The sequence below is a fragment of the Notolabrus celidotus genome, chromosome 7 (genome assembly GCF_009762535.1).
Source record: "Notolabrus celidotus isolate fNotCel1 chromosome 7, fNotCel1.pri, whole genome shotgun sequence".
In the NCBI taxonomy this organism is placed as follows: Eukaryota; Metazoa; Chordata; class Actinopteri; order Labriformes; family Labridae; genus Notolabrus; species Notolabrus celidotus.
The window spans coordinates 24046272-24060501 of record NC_048278.1 but is presented as its reverse complement, the minus strand read 5'-3'; the positions used below and the strand labels follow the sequence as shown (position 1 = coordinate 24060501).

Below are 14230 nucleotides of genomic sequence, written 5' to 3'. Positions count from 1 at the left end.
ACAAACTGCTTACACCATACTGAGGAAAATGCGTGTGCTCTGGTTTCTGTTCCTACATATTCATCTAGCATTCCTAGGAAACACAGCCTAACAGTTAAGCACTGTTATTTTCATTTTTATAGATTTCTTCATAACTGTTGAAACCTTTTGCTTCACATTCAGACAACTTTATCTATCCTCGAAGGGCAATTTAGTTTCACAGCCAGCCGGGTTACATGAAAATTTTAATTTAAAAAAATTAACGAAACAATCAGCAGCAAAATATCAGCGACTACCTATCAACAAGTATGAACCTGAGCAAAGCAGCAGATGCACAGGTCATTTTGTGAGGAGCCAGTTTAAAAAAACGATTCAAAATCACAAGAGAGAAATAAATAACACCTTACAGGTTACTCAGGTTTATCTTTATTTTTAAATCTAAGCACAAAAAGTGGCAAAAATGAAACTATCAGCGAGTGAAAGCAATAATAAGCAATCTTCATGCATTTTTCTTTACATCTATCACTGAAAAGTAAAGAGAATTCTTCTGCTAGATATCATACATTTCATGTTTTTATTTGTTTTTGTGTTTTGGCTATTGCACTGAGAGGGAAGAGACTTTCTCTCTTGAGGTCCTGACTGGTTTACCTGACTGGACTCTGCTAACATGGCAGCCACTTGTGTCCGACACAATTGAAGAAGGAATATTGATCTGTTAGTTTAGTGGTCAAGAAACAGGAAACCTATATTTTTTAAAGAGGGTTCAAAGCAACCTCCTTCAGTCATTCACTCCAGAGGAAGTGTGGGGGAAAGAAAATGGCTCCATTAGTGAGAGTGCCTCACATTATCTTCCAGTCTGAGGCCTACACGAGGTCAGCCGGACGATACTTTCAGTCCTTCACAAGGAGATCTACAATTTGTTATCAGAGTTTTGTTCTTCTCATCCTGAGTTTGCCTTTGCATGGACTTTAAAGCCTTGTTTATAACTGCATAGTGGTACCAAAGTAGAGAGTTAAAGAGAGATGAGACTATGAAACACAAAAAAATCAAAAGGGACAAACAAAGCATGCTCCTCGACTTTCTTTTCAGGGACAAATTTGAGGACAACAGTGAGCCTTGATTACACAGAACTTCAGTCTGACATAAATACTTTTCAAACTGTTTGTAATCAGTTTTTAATTTGATCATTTTTCATCTGCTACTTTGATGCTGAGATGAGTCAAGCTGCTGCAAGAACATTGCTTGACAGTGTTTATCCAATTACCAGCACTTGATGCCGCTGGTGAAATAAATATTAAGCAGGACAGCCTCCGCTGATTCCCAAGCTTCAGGTCTTCTAATTAAAAGGCAACTCTCTGATATTTCACTGAACTGAAATATTTGAAAGATCTTCAGGTCAGTCTCAGAAACAGGTTGAAAAATATATTGTGTTCTCTTAACTTTGAAAACATGAGTGATGTATTCACACTGTGTTATGATGAGCTGGACTGTTAGGTCTTTATGTCAACATTGTTCCCATCCAACCATGAGTAAAAGGACCCTGAGGTCCAGCAGGGTATTTCTGTGCTCAAGATCCCAAGTGATAGCAGATAAAACCTAATTAGAGCTCAGCAGCAAATATTGGTTTACTAAAAAAAGGTCTCAATCCCCCTATACTGGATTCTTTCTATACCGAACTCTTTCTATTATTCAATCCCGCATTGAGAGAAGGTTATTTTGTTTTTAGATGAGAGTTGATTCCATAGGCTGCAGTTGAATGATATGTTATTTCTCTATAATTCTATTAAAGACTTTGTCATATCATGTGCTCAGCTTTTTTTAATGGAAATATAACAATAATAATCAAATCAGGTGAACATGACTTATTATGCAGAGTTATTTTTAAATCCCATGAACCTGGAGTGAGCTACATATCAAAGTGAAGTACAGCCCATGAAGTACAGCCCATGAAGTACAGCCCATGAAGTACAGCAGTCACAGTCTGTATCTCAAAATGGACATTTTTGGACATGGACAGGTGGTACCAGACACCAGTTCCATGACTGAAGCTCAAACCAATCCAGACCCTCTCTCAGAGCTCTCTCCAGCAGCCATTAATGAGAGAAGCAGTAGGCACAGACATGTGGGGCTATAATCCAGATCACAGATGCAAACCGGTCCTCACAGAGAGCTCCTTTACACTGGAAATCCCCACAAGTCACTGAGACTGTTATTAGGCGTCTGGGAAGCTGGGAACAGGGAGTGATCTGGCAAACCGTGCCCACTTATTAAAGAAGGAGAATCTCACAAACGCAGTCACTACACTGCAGACAGCAGGCGCTCCCATCTGCTTAAAATTACTGAGGGAGGTATTTAAGCGGGCTGGAAATGGAAGGAAGTGAGGCTGTTTGGTTGTCACATGTCACATCCTGCCAGTAGAGCTTGGCTGAAAGATCCAAGAGGACTGCCTTAATGTGATTATTGAAAAGTGGGCATGAGTGTAACATGTAAGAGTCGCAGACGGCCAAAGTGCTGGGAGAGTTCCTCTGAGTTATTAGCATCTAGCTGAAATAGACAATATTACAATTAGCTTGTAAGCGTTTCAAAACTTACGCAACTACTGTTTGACAGTTTTATATGATAGAATAAAAAAGGTAAAAATCCCTATCCAACATAGTGTTAGACTGGAACAAATAAACAGTTAACATACTGTACACACTAGCATATAAGAATGTTAGCTAATGTAGTGTCTGTAGCTAGCTAATGCTAGCATCAGCTGCTGTCCAAAGGTATTTCATAAGGTGTTTAACTCTGATTTCCCATGAGAATTGTTGTCAATTCTGTCTACAAATGCTTCTACCGGCAAGATATAATATTGGTTTTCAGGAGTCCAGCACAGATTTAAATTACAGCATGGAAAACTGTGGTGCAACATGACAACAGGAGTTGAATTTCTCAGCCTGACAGTTTTTTTTTCTTTCTAGAAAATAGCAAGTGTATGGATATGGTATAAAGGAACGTTATTCTGAGTGGCTTTCACCATGTGAGGAATCTGAGGAAACTACAGGGAACATCTCTTATGATTGCAGCAGGAAAACAGCGAAAGTTAAAATCCTGCACACTGTTAATTGGTTAGACAACTTAACTGTAATAATACAACTGTTCTTAAGACTACCTTTATAAGATGTCAAATTCACAAGATTTGACATCACAAGAATCTTGCTATTAATGAAACTAATCTGATAATTATTCTATTTGATTATTCTATTATTCTGTCTGTCTGTGCGATGCCAATCAATAAAAGGAAAAAAGAAAAAACAAGCAGAACTTTGAAGTGAATTCTTGCTTTTGTTCTCTTGTTCTTTCCAAATAAAAGTCCAAAACCAGAAGTATTTCTTCTCATATTTCTAAAAGAAGTAGCAAATACTACTTAAAAGATGTTGGAACATGGTCACTTGTCCATGTTATTTTCACTTGAAAAATGACTGAAACTTTTGTTTCTTTGAAGTAGTGGTCGTTTTTTGGTTAGTTTAATAACCATCTAATAAACTTGATGACTTAACTTATCATTTGTCTTTAGTTTAAGCTTTACTTTGAAAAAAAGCCAATAGAAATTAGACAAACAGTTCAGTCTATCAAGCTCCAAAGCATATAATTGAATAACGTACATTTTAAATCAGGAATGGAGGATGGCATATCTGTCGATGGACAGCCAAGTCAAATTTGCATGACAATAGAAAAGTCCTGGTTTTAATACCTGGACATCACAAAATGTGACTGAAACCCACTTAAAAACACATCACATGTTTTATTTTTAAGAGCCTCTGAGAGATCATCACAGCACCCAGTACTTTTAAACTGCCAGCTGTCCAGCCATGGGACCACTGAACTGGCATACAAGGTCCTTTAAGAGAGAGGTTGTAGAAACAGAGACAGGAATCTCTCTGTGCTTCTTTGTCACTGATCAGAAGCACATCTGCTACAATCCCAATGCCACATTTCAAGTTTGGGACTATTTTGGGATACAAACCATGCACAGATTGGCTTCATAATAGAGATGCTTTAGCAGTGCAGCCATGGTGCAACCACCTGGTGCTATGACAAAATATCACAGTTGAGCAGTATTAGCAATAACAAGACTTACAACACATGTTAGAAATGATAGAAAACACTGTACAAGTCTTGATGTGAGATCCTAGTTGTATCTTATTTATGAGCTTGTGTACACTGATGGTCCTTTTGATGTATATTTATTCTGTTTACTTGTCTCTGACTTATGTAAGTCTGGGGCTGATGGGAAAACACAGTCATTAGTAAAGATTCGAGTACTGTTTCTGCTGTAGGCAACATTCTTGACTGACAAGGCAGACCATTAAAAACATCAACTTAATTGGTTGTTTTCTTGCTGTTAACCGTACAGTACAGACTTTTACTGGAAATCTATTTTTTAAAAGGCTTTTTGCGGGAGTACTAACAATCTCATTTTCGTTGTCTGTTCATCTCATTTTCGTTGTCTGTTCATCCCATGTTAGCTTCCAGACAGTCAAACAAAGCTCTAAAGTCAGTCCAACATTTAAAAAAAGACACGCCTTCATCCATACTCTTTACAAGTGAAAGTCAATGTACAGTATTCTGCTTTGTGTCATAAACTGTTTACAAAAGCAGTATCCTAACGTGGAGGGGGTGTTTAAATACACAGGAAGCCAATTCCCACTATCTATTTCCACTGCCAAGAAAGAGATTTCTGGAGCATCAAGTCTGGAAGGAGTTACAAGCAGATATCCTCAAAAGATAAAATAATTAAACACATTGAAAGGTGATGATGAAGAGCAAGAGGTAGACAAGAGGAGGCTGCAGAAGTGTGGGTGTGAGAAAGCTGGTAGTGTTTGTGAGACTGACAGAAGAAGTGTCTCAGTATTACAATTTTTAAAGAGGTAATTGAAGCACAAGAGAGCAAAGCAACTGTATACGTCTGAAATTCTTTGGCTCAACTACAGACAACACTGATCCTGACACGACTATTGGCTAATTAGACAGCTTTCAATTACTGGTGATAAGTTGTAGGGGTCTCCTTTTTCTTGTTCCTCCTGCATGTACAGGAGGAAATTCATGTGCATGGTTTCATGCTATTCCAATGGTCCTGAGATGATGATATTAATATGCCAGGAGCCATCCTCCTTGCAGGTTAACGTTCACATTCATTCCATGCTGGTTATGCATCATTCCAGTTGAGAGCTTTTTACTTAAAGGTGTGTCGCTGAAATGATCCTCAAATACAGCATGTATGTCGTCTGAAGCAGTACATGACTTAGTTTTCCTGAAGGAACTCTGGTCTATGTCTCCACACAGGATTCACGCTTACTGTTATCTATCCCTGTGCAGTATACCAGTTTAAATCTATTTCCCAGCTTTAATCACAAACAATAAGCACTGAACCATGGTTTTGAGACGTTTTTAAAGACTTTTTGTGGTTTAAACACACCTGATAGTATTATAATTTGACTTCATATGATTTTTATGTGATCCAGAATAAGCCCTTAGAGATAAAAGCTTGAACATTTCTCTCCATACTCCATACACAAAATCAGATGCATTTTTGATAGGAAGAACAATAGTAAGGCATTCATGCACATTCTCGACCCACTCCGTGTAAGATTATATATATGCCTTCCTATACTACAGGTATGTAAATCATTGTCTAACAGGTTGAGTACACTGCAGTATTTAACAGTTTTCAAGTGGAAGGTATGTATCCAGCACAGCAGCATTTTATCTGCTGCAGACAGAGACAGAGGCTAGCATCAGTAACATTGTTTCACGCTGCAGGCTTTGCAGATCTGTGCTACTAGATACTTTAATATTTTAAAAGTCCCTCACTGCAACTCAACCATCCCAGTGAGTAATCATTCTCCGACTCAGCCTACCCAAGGTCCCTCTCTTTTAAGTCTCTCTTTCTCTTCTAAGTGCAGTCTTCTGCTTAAAGCCTTTTAAAGCATTTTTTCTGTCCACAATCCATCTCCATTCACAAAAAGAGAAAAATATTGCTCTATGCTTTTCAATATTTAATCATTTGCCACTTATGATTCAAACTTGATGCATAAAATCAAAGCAGCTTTTCACTGTGTTAGCATTTTTCCATCACTTAATTATCAATGCTTAATCAGAGGTTAGCGCCACGCTGGCTAAAGATTCAGTTTGCCTCATTAAAAAGTTGTAAAAGAATGACCAATACACCCTGTCTCCCATCTAAAAGGTGTGCATAATTCATATTCCTAATTAACTGAGACAAGTTATCATTATTGTGTAATGCAATAAGGTCATATTGCGATATTGATAACTCATAATTTAGCCCAGGATGTTACTGGTACTAAATTGAAGCATAGTAGGATCACTAGAGTCACGCTTCAATTATGCTTGAATTAGCTGATTGGCATCAGCTGCTACATGTTTTGTGGTTTACTCCCAGCTGCAGTGCCATCAGCTGATTAGTCATATCCAATCATATTCATGCAGATTTACACAAAGGGGCCAATAACCATGTTGTCCAACAATAGGCGTTTTCGGAGGAAACTTTACCCTGGAACTAGGGACTTTACCCGTGGACTACGTGCGCTTCGACCGGTGGAACTAGGGTCTAAATTTAGTTCAGGGTAGATAATCTCCCCCCTAAAAGCCCCTGCTAGGGGGTAGTACTTTCAAAAAGCCCCGGGGCTTTTGGGGGGCAGGGCCTGCAATGATGAACGTGTCTTGATTGGTAGCTTAAACCGCAGTGTTGTTTATTCCACCCGTTGTCCACAGTAACATCGCACACATCTGTGATTCAATTGATTTCTCTTTCTTTCATTTGTTCTATCTTTTTGTATGTGTGTGTACTTTTCAAAAGAAGAAGCTGTGATTCACTTGATTTAGCAAGTGTAAAGCTGGTGGCAAAGTGCATTTATTTATTATTTCCTCCATACGGCACTGGCCCTGATCTACACAGACAACAATGGGGGGGGCACAGAACCTTTCAGTTCAGGGTATTTTCCCAAAAACACAAGTTACAGTGTGACATTATTGAGACCTTGAACATTTTGAAATATGCCGAGCATTGCAATAAATTATCCTGCAACATGATACCTTTTTATACATGTCATCTGACATTGTAAGATGCACTTGATTCTGATTGGTCAATCTGATCACAAACACGCCACATCATATACATTCGCGGAAAGGAGTCAAGATCAATTCACCTCTGCCTGTTGACACTGTGGCAAAAATTTTATTTTCTGTTAGCATTCTAAATAGTCCAACTTTAAGGCAAAAATGTTAGTTTCCATCCCAGGCTGGTCTTGAGTGTCAGTGAATAATAATAGTGACTGGGTACTGATGGGAGAACAGCTACTGGGACCCACCATCAACCAGTGGAGCAAGATCCTGTACTAAAATCTAGATAATGCAGCTCTAAGTTGCTAATTGCTATAAACTGAAACCATAAGTGGTAGACACAGAAGCAGCAATGTCAAAGGTTGTGACATTTGCATGTAATGTTAACAGCCTCCTATCTAGCCCTACCTTCCTTATTATGTGCTGCACATTTTGCATTGGAAATTGAATGTCAAAAATTCAGTTAATTTAAAATACACAGATCTCTAAGTCTATAAGGGTCTGACTTAACGAAAAGCAGACATCAGCAGAGGGATAAAGGCACAATAACTCCAGTCACAATGACACATCATTATTCAAAATCCTCACTTTATCCACATGAAGCTTCTGTGCTCTCTGCTGCAGCTACTGCAACAGACTTCTTAAAACTCTGCACCAGTGCATAAACATCAGTTGGCCCTCCGGCTACACTAACACCATGACTGTTTAAAAGTTCAGCTCTGCAGATGAACACTGACTGATCAAACTAGTTTGAACTCATTCATTAAATATAAAAGCCACAAACTTAAACAAAAATGTCACCCAGCTCCCTCATCAGGCTGGCTGTGGAGCTCTATCCTCACTGTCAGGTGGGATTTATCTCCCGCACTCTCTGATAAAGATTTGTTTAGCTCGGAGGGTGAGGAGCAGAGTGAGTCAGGGTGTATCACAGCAGTCCTGGCAGTGCTTTGCAAAGCTTAAACCAGAGATACTGCAGCATTGACCTCGACCTACCAGTAGCAGTAACGCCCCTGTACATAATGGTAGAGGTGCCAGGACTGTATGAGAGGTGTGACACAAGCATCAGCCTACGCTTGACAATGGAGCCGTTTTCACTGCTGGTATTTCTCGTGTAGAATTCTGTGCTCTTCCCACTCTTAAATCATTATTTGCACAGTCAGTATCAGGATCTCAATAACAAAGTAATAAAGGAAAGATATTGTGGCAAAATATTGGACATTGCGTAACCTTAGTTTGCTCACCTTCAATGTGAAATGCGCTCGATCAAGGCTGAAGGGAATATGATAAGTTGGACAAGAACCTTTCAGGGAATGTTCTCTGTACAGGCTGAATTACTATAGACTCTTTTATACTCAACCAGAGGTTTAGTGAAAGCTCCTGATGCCTCCGAGGCTCCATGTGTCAGAGTGAGTTAGTCCTCAGTAAGCCATGGGAGTCTTATGACAGGACAGTTTTCACTACCTGGGGCTTCTCACCTTGCAGCAAAAGGCAACCCTAAACACTTATGTTGAAAAGGACTCAGCACATTTTATATATATATTGTCTTTGATAGAGAAAAGGCCTTTGAAAAACACGAGACCAAAGGTATTCATCCCTTGTGACAGTTTTTGCCCAGACAACCCTTTTTCTTTCAAATATCTATATCAAGCATTTTACCGTCTAATGATCAGAGACAACCACTGGATTCAGCTTTGTTATATTTAGCAGTTTTGCCATGCTCTTGGTTTAAGTTGAAGCAGTTAATTGTGTTCTATATCTGCCAAATTCAATCAGTTTGCAGTAAAAAGGCATCCCAACACTTCACTTATGTTTTTTTCACTGTGTTTTGAGTCAAGCTATCTTGCAGGAATTGCCATTTATAAGGTTCTGTCCTGTTAGCAATCCTGTGCCTAATTCCTGTGCCATTTGACCTTTTTGGGACCCGTCCATCACAGCAGATATGATGAAAGTGTATTGAACACACCTGAAGCCTGCTAGACCAGCAACATTTTAGCTAGAAACAACCAAAGATACAACTCTTTGCTGAAAGTTCAAGGTTACTTTCAATCAATAGTCTCTCAGTACTCTTAAAATAGCAATGTATCAAAATGCTTACTGTAAATAATAAGACAATGAAAAAGTTGTCACCAATAGAGATAAACGCACATATGAGTAACACCTTAATCAACAACCCTATACAACATAGCCAAGTATAGCCATACAGTGACTTTTAGCTACTTATTTTGTCTGTTTAACCTATAACTCTACTGTTTGTTCAACATCTCTGGTTTCAAAGCATCATTTTCAGATTATTTAGCCGAAAAGCTTTAATAACACTCACCATAAACTACCTGCTTCACACCCAACAGCAAACACACAGCTAATGACTAGCTTGATATTTAGTGTAGCATTTATTAGGGATGGGACGTGATTTTCGAATGCTCGAATATTTGTGCACTTAAAGCTGCTGTTGGTAGGAATGGTGTAAAAAACGTTGCTCTTTTTCTGCTGGGTTTGGAGAAAAGGTCATAATGCCCATTGGTACTCATCGGTAAGTTGAGTAATTTGAGACTATTGCAAAATCTCTGCGTTTCCAATGCCTTTGTATCAAGCAGTGTTAGTATTCCCCTCGTTCCCGTTTATGACGGACTAATCATAGCTAATCTCCGATCCTCTATCCTGATTGGTTAGGGGTGGCCCTTACTACGTCCTCCGATTGGTTATGAGTCCAGCACTATCATGACTGCACACGCCAATCTGTGTTGGGGGGCTAAGAGGGAATCTGGTTGGAAGGATATTGTTAACATTCAAATTCCCTCTCTCTGAACAGATGTTTACTCTGACTACCGACAGCAGCTTTAATGTGAATATTATCTCATATTAAAAGTACAATTTTTCATTGTTTTCGGTGTATGGTTGTAATACGGTATTCCCGCCAGATGGTGGGCAAAGAGCTTCTTGAAGTTGTTTGCTCACCGCATTAAGTAGCTAACAAGAGAAGAAGAATGCTAACTGCATTAAAAAGCAAAAAAAGAAGAAGAAAACATTAGTCGCAGGAAATGCGTGTGTAGTGGTGTGAGATTCAGGAACAGTTAAAATGCCTAGACTGAGCATGCCCGTAAAATGTAAACATACACACCACGCTGCGGCCTAACAGAAACACAGATGACAGACGCTGCCAGTGCGGCACTTTGTCTAATAATCGCTGAATAAATGTCAATGATCATGTCAATCGAATAGTATTTTGGCTTGAAATGCCCATCCCTAGCATTTAGCGACTAAAGAATCAGATATTTCACTCAGGAGCTCTTGAGGACCAAAACTGAGCTACAGCGGATTAAATGTTGGACTTACATTAGCAAGGTGGGCATAAAATCAACTCAAATGAATCAAAATGTTGCTTTGTAAATGCTGGATGTGTAAGCAATAGTTTGCTAAGAAGCTTGTCAATACTATCGGCCCTTTTCTTCATATGATATCTTTGTAGTAACTGTGAACTCCTGCATTCTTCCTGTCACTCAGCTACGATTAAAAGGCGTACGATCAATGTAAATGCTCTTCTTAATGTCAAGATATAACCTCAGCAGTCACCCATTGAAGCAGTATTAACAGTCAGTTGAGACTGGACAAAAAAAGAAGGTCAAGCTGCAGAGCGCTTCACTGCAGTGACACCGAATTAGCGTCATTATGGGAGCTGAGGCTCAGGACAGCTAGGGCCAGGATATGGAATGTCATGAAATAACTCCCACAAATGTGAGTGGATGGATGGACATTCCCTGGCTCGCCACTGTCTGCTATTGATCCATATGTCTGTTCACTGTCACAATTATCCTCCAGTATACGTACCATACATGCCTGGGTAATGTTGTTAAGAATAACACTGCTGGTCTTCTGCTGTGTTGCTAAACATGCACGTATAGTATGGAAGAACAGATAAGGAAGATCTGTTTTTATTCAGCTTATTTTTTCTCAAAACATAAAAGGACATAAGATCTATGGACCTGTTGATGATGGAATACCAAACACAAAATCATCCCTCTACAGGTAATAGGATCCATAAATAAGTCATGGCTGGTATTAAGCAAGCATTTAGAGCTATTAATCTGGGATGCGTCTCATATGTGCTCTCACATTTGTCACCTCTATCAATGTGTGCCACAATATCTTATCCCACCATCACTGCATAAGATACTGTACTGTTCCAGTGTCTTATAACATCTTTAAAGGACACATGTAGGTTTTTAATGTACGTACATTAAGACCCTTGGCGCTGGCCAAAACAAAGCTGGGGACATCCTAGCTTAAGTAGAGGACGTCGGAGGGAAATGATGCAGAAAATGGCCTCAGTGAGGTGTGGCTGTGCATTTGAACTCGTCTCGAAAGTCCTTTATACTCATTAATCCCGAGCCTGTGTTAGAATGATATTCAAGTAACTGAGAGGAGAGAGACAATCAGTGCAGATTAAATGCTTCCCCCTTTCAACTAAGCAATGAAATGGCAGTCTTTCCATCACAAGGAGATGTCACAAATGAGGGGGTATTTAATACAATTTGATAACATGTCAGTCAAAGTGCATACATTCTTATCAAATGATTTGAGGATTTTCAACAATAACAGTCCAACACTACGCATTAATGTAAATGTTTTCCTGCATCCAGTCCCTTTCTGTCACATGCTGTCAGAAAAGTTGTAAGAATCATGAGCCATGATCTTTGATCTCTAAGTCAAGGTTGGATGAACACCATCTTACAGACAGCTACAATAATAACAGAACAGCCCAGAGATGCCTGAGACTGCTGTGCACCGGCACAGAAACCTTTTGTAATAGAACTGGATGCTGTGACAGACTTAAAAATTAATGATTAGCTTAAAGGGAAAGGGAAACACAGTCTGATCACAAGCGAAGGAACATTTAAGAGTAGAAAAAGGACAAAACTGAATAACAATTTTCAAATTAGGCACATAACTGAAACTAGTCCACCTCTGTTAGAGAGGAAAGGGTTTTTTATTGTGAAGCATTAGACTAAGTATATCATTTTCCTTGTAGCTTAAATTACCATTTACTTAGAACATAAACACCAGCTACTATGTTGATGCTTAATAATTATTTGATTCCATTTTTGGACCAAATATAATACATCCTCTGCAACGGCTAAGTGAAGAACTTTTGCTTTTCTCTGTTAAATGTTAAAAATCTTTGATTATTGGACTATTGAGTAGGTGATAAATCAATATGTGCTATTATTTTTTTCCCCTGTACCAAAGATCAGGTATTTCAAGAGGATAATGAGGAGGATGTTGAAGAGGAGGATCATATGAAGGAATTGAATCAGTTAGTGGTCAACAGCTGCTGGCAGGCAGCTGCTAGCTAGCATAGATGAGCCTGCTCTACCATAAAGTAGCCTCTTAAACTCAAGCAATGCTTTGCTCCAAGCCCAAGAATTATGTAGATCTACAGGTGCTTTTGTGGCAATGACATTCAGATTGTAAATGTTTGTGGTCAATATAATCTGACCACAAAATGTTATCTTTAGATACATTTGTTTACTCAATCACATGTCTATCGTAGCATTTACTTAAATTCTATTCTAAGCCCAGGATAAGCTAATTTTGTTTCTAGAAATATAAATTAACTTTGTTTGTTACCTCAATTAAATTCCCCCTTAAATCACAGAGACGTTTTTGTATTATTTAGTTAATTTCACATGGTCCATTTTTATTTTAGGGGTGAGCCTTTTATTAACACAATCAATATGTCAAACCGTTAGTTTACAGACTGACAAACTTTAATTGTAACGAAAGTTTGGAGAGTTACGGTGAGAGGGTGTTAAACATGAGAGGGTGTTTTCATGTAATTTGAAAATAACAACAGTTTGGATTAACCACTCTTATCCTCTAACTATGTACTGTGTTCTGTATACAACATTGACACGTGCACTTAATAACTCTAAGTTGTAGTGTGCCTGTGTGACTGACAGCCCCCTGACAGGCCATGCTGAATCCATGAACCTATAACCAGACAGATGAATGGATGTGTAGATAGATAGATAGGTAGGTAGATAGACAGTTAGATTACATATTCATAGCTAGGTTTCTACCTGCTGTGACATCATGGGTAATGAATAAATGAATGTGGGATTCACTGACACAGTTCTCAAAGCAACACACAAATATAGTAACATGAAAATACACACACACACAAACACACTGGTACTCCAGTGGAAACATCCAATGCCATGGACTTTACAACACCCTATAAATATTCCACATCAGCTGGACTTCTGCCTCTCATGGGATCAATGAAGAACCATCTGTCTGCAATGACAGTTACATGACCGCTGAAAACTGCAGGTACTGTGAATATATCCTGTCCTGAGCATCTGAAAGAATAGCTTATCTCATGACAAGTCAATCTAATCCCATCAAACATGTTCATATCATGCTCCTTTCCTTGTAGTCATTCCTCCTCTTGTCAATGTGACAGCTTTAACTTTTGCCAGTTCTGGAGCACAGCAGCATAGACCGAGGCCCACTGACTGACTGAGTCAGATTTGTCATGCACAGAAGTCACATGACAGTTTCCAAAACTCTAGCACCGTGCTGCCTCTAGAGCTGAGACACACCAGGAGAGTTTGAAGCATCCCATGGGAATATTATCCTGAGAGTGCTTCAAAATTACAGAGTCAGGACTTTTACGCATATATCATATTCATCTTGATTCCAAATGTGCTTAAGGGTATAGGCTATTTGAAAAACTTGAACATTTGCATGTGAACAGATAATAAATTCATGTTTTTTGTGCTCAAATTGCACATGAAATAATGCAGCATGCATACATTAAAAATGAACAGGTTGAAGCTGTGCGTACTCTGCAAGAAAACACGTTCATCTTGTTTCAGAGCACATCTTTAAATCTCTTTAAATCTCAGCAGGTACAATCTCAACATATCCAGGCCAAACAGTCTCATTTAAGCTGATTCGAGCACTCGATTGGCGACCACTTATCGATCTGATACAGTAAACATTGGCACTTTCGGCGCAAAAAGAATCATTGATCCTCATATCTGCACCGCACACATGGATCAATCACACGCAGCGTATCATGTGGGTGTGGACGAGCGACACCACCAAATGTCATCGTGGAGCA

The 14230-nt window shown here is 39.0% G+C and overlaps 1 protein-coding gene across 4 annotated transcripts in view; it reads right to left on the bottom strand.

Moving 5' to 3' along the window:
- fbxo41 (F-box protein 41) overlaps positions 1 to 14230 on the bottom strand; it is an 80287-nt gene that overhangs the window by 44742 nt on the left and 21315 nt on the right. The gene's annotated exons all lie outside the window — the stretch shown is intronic.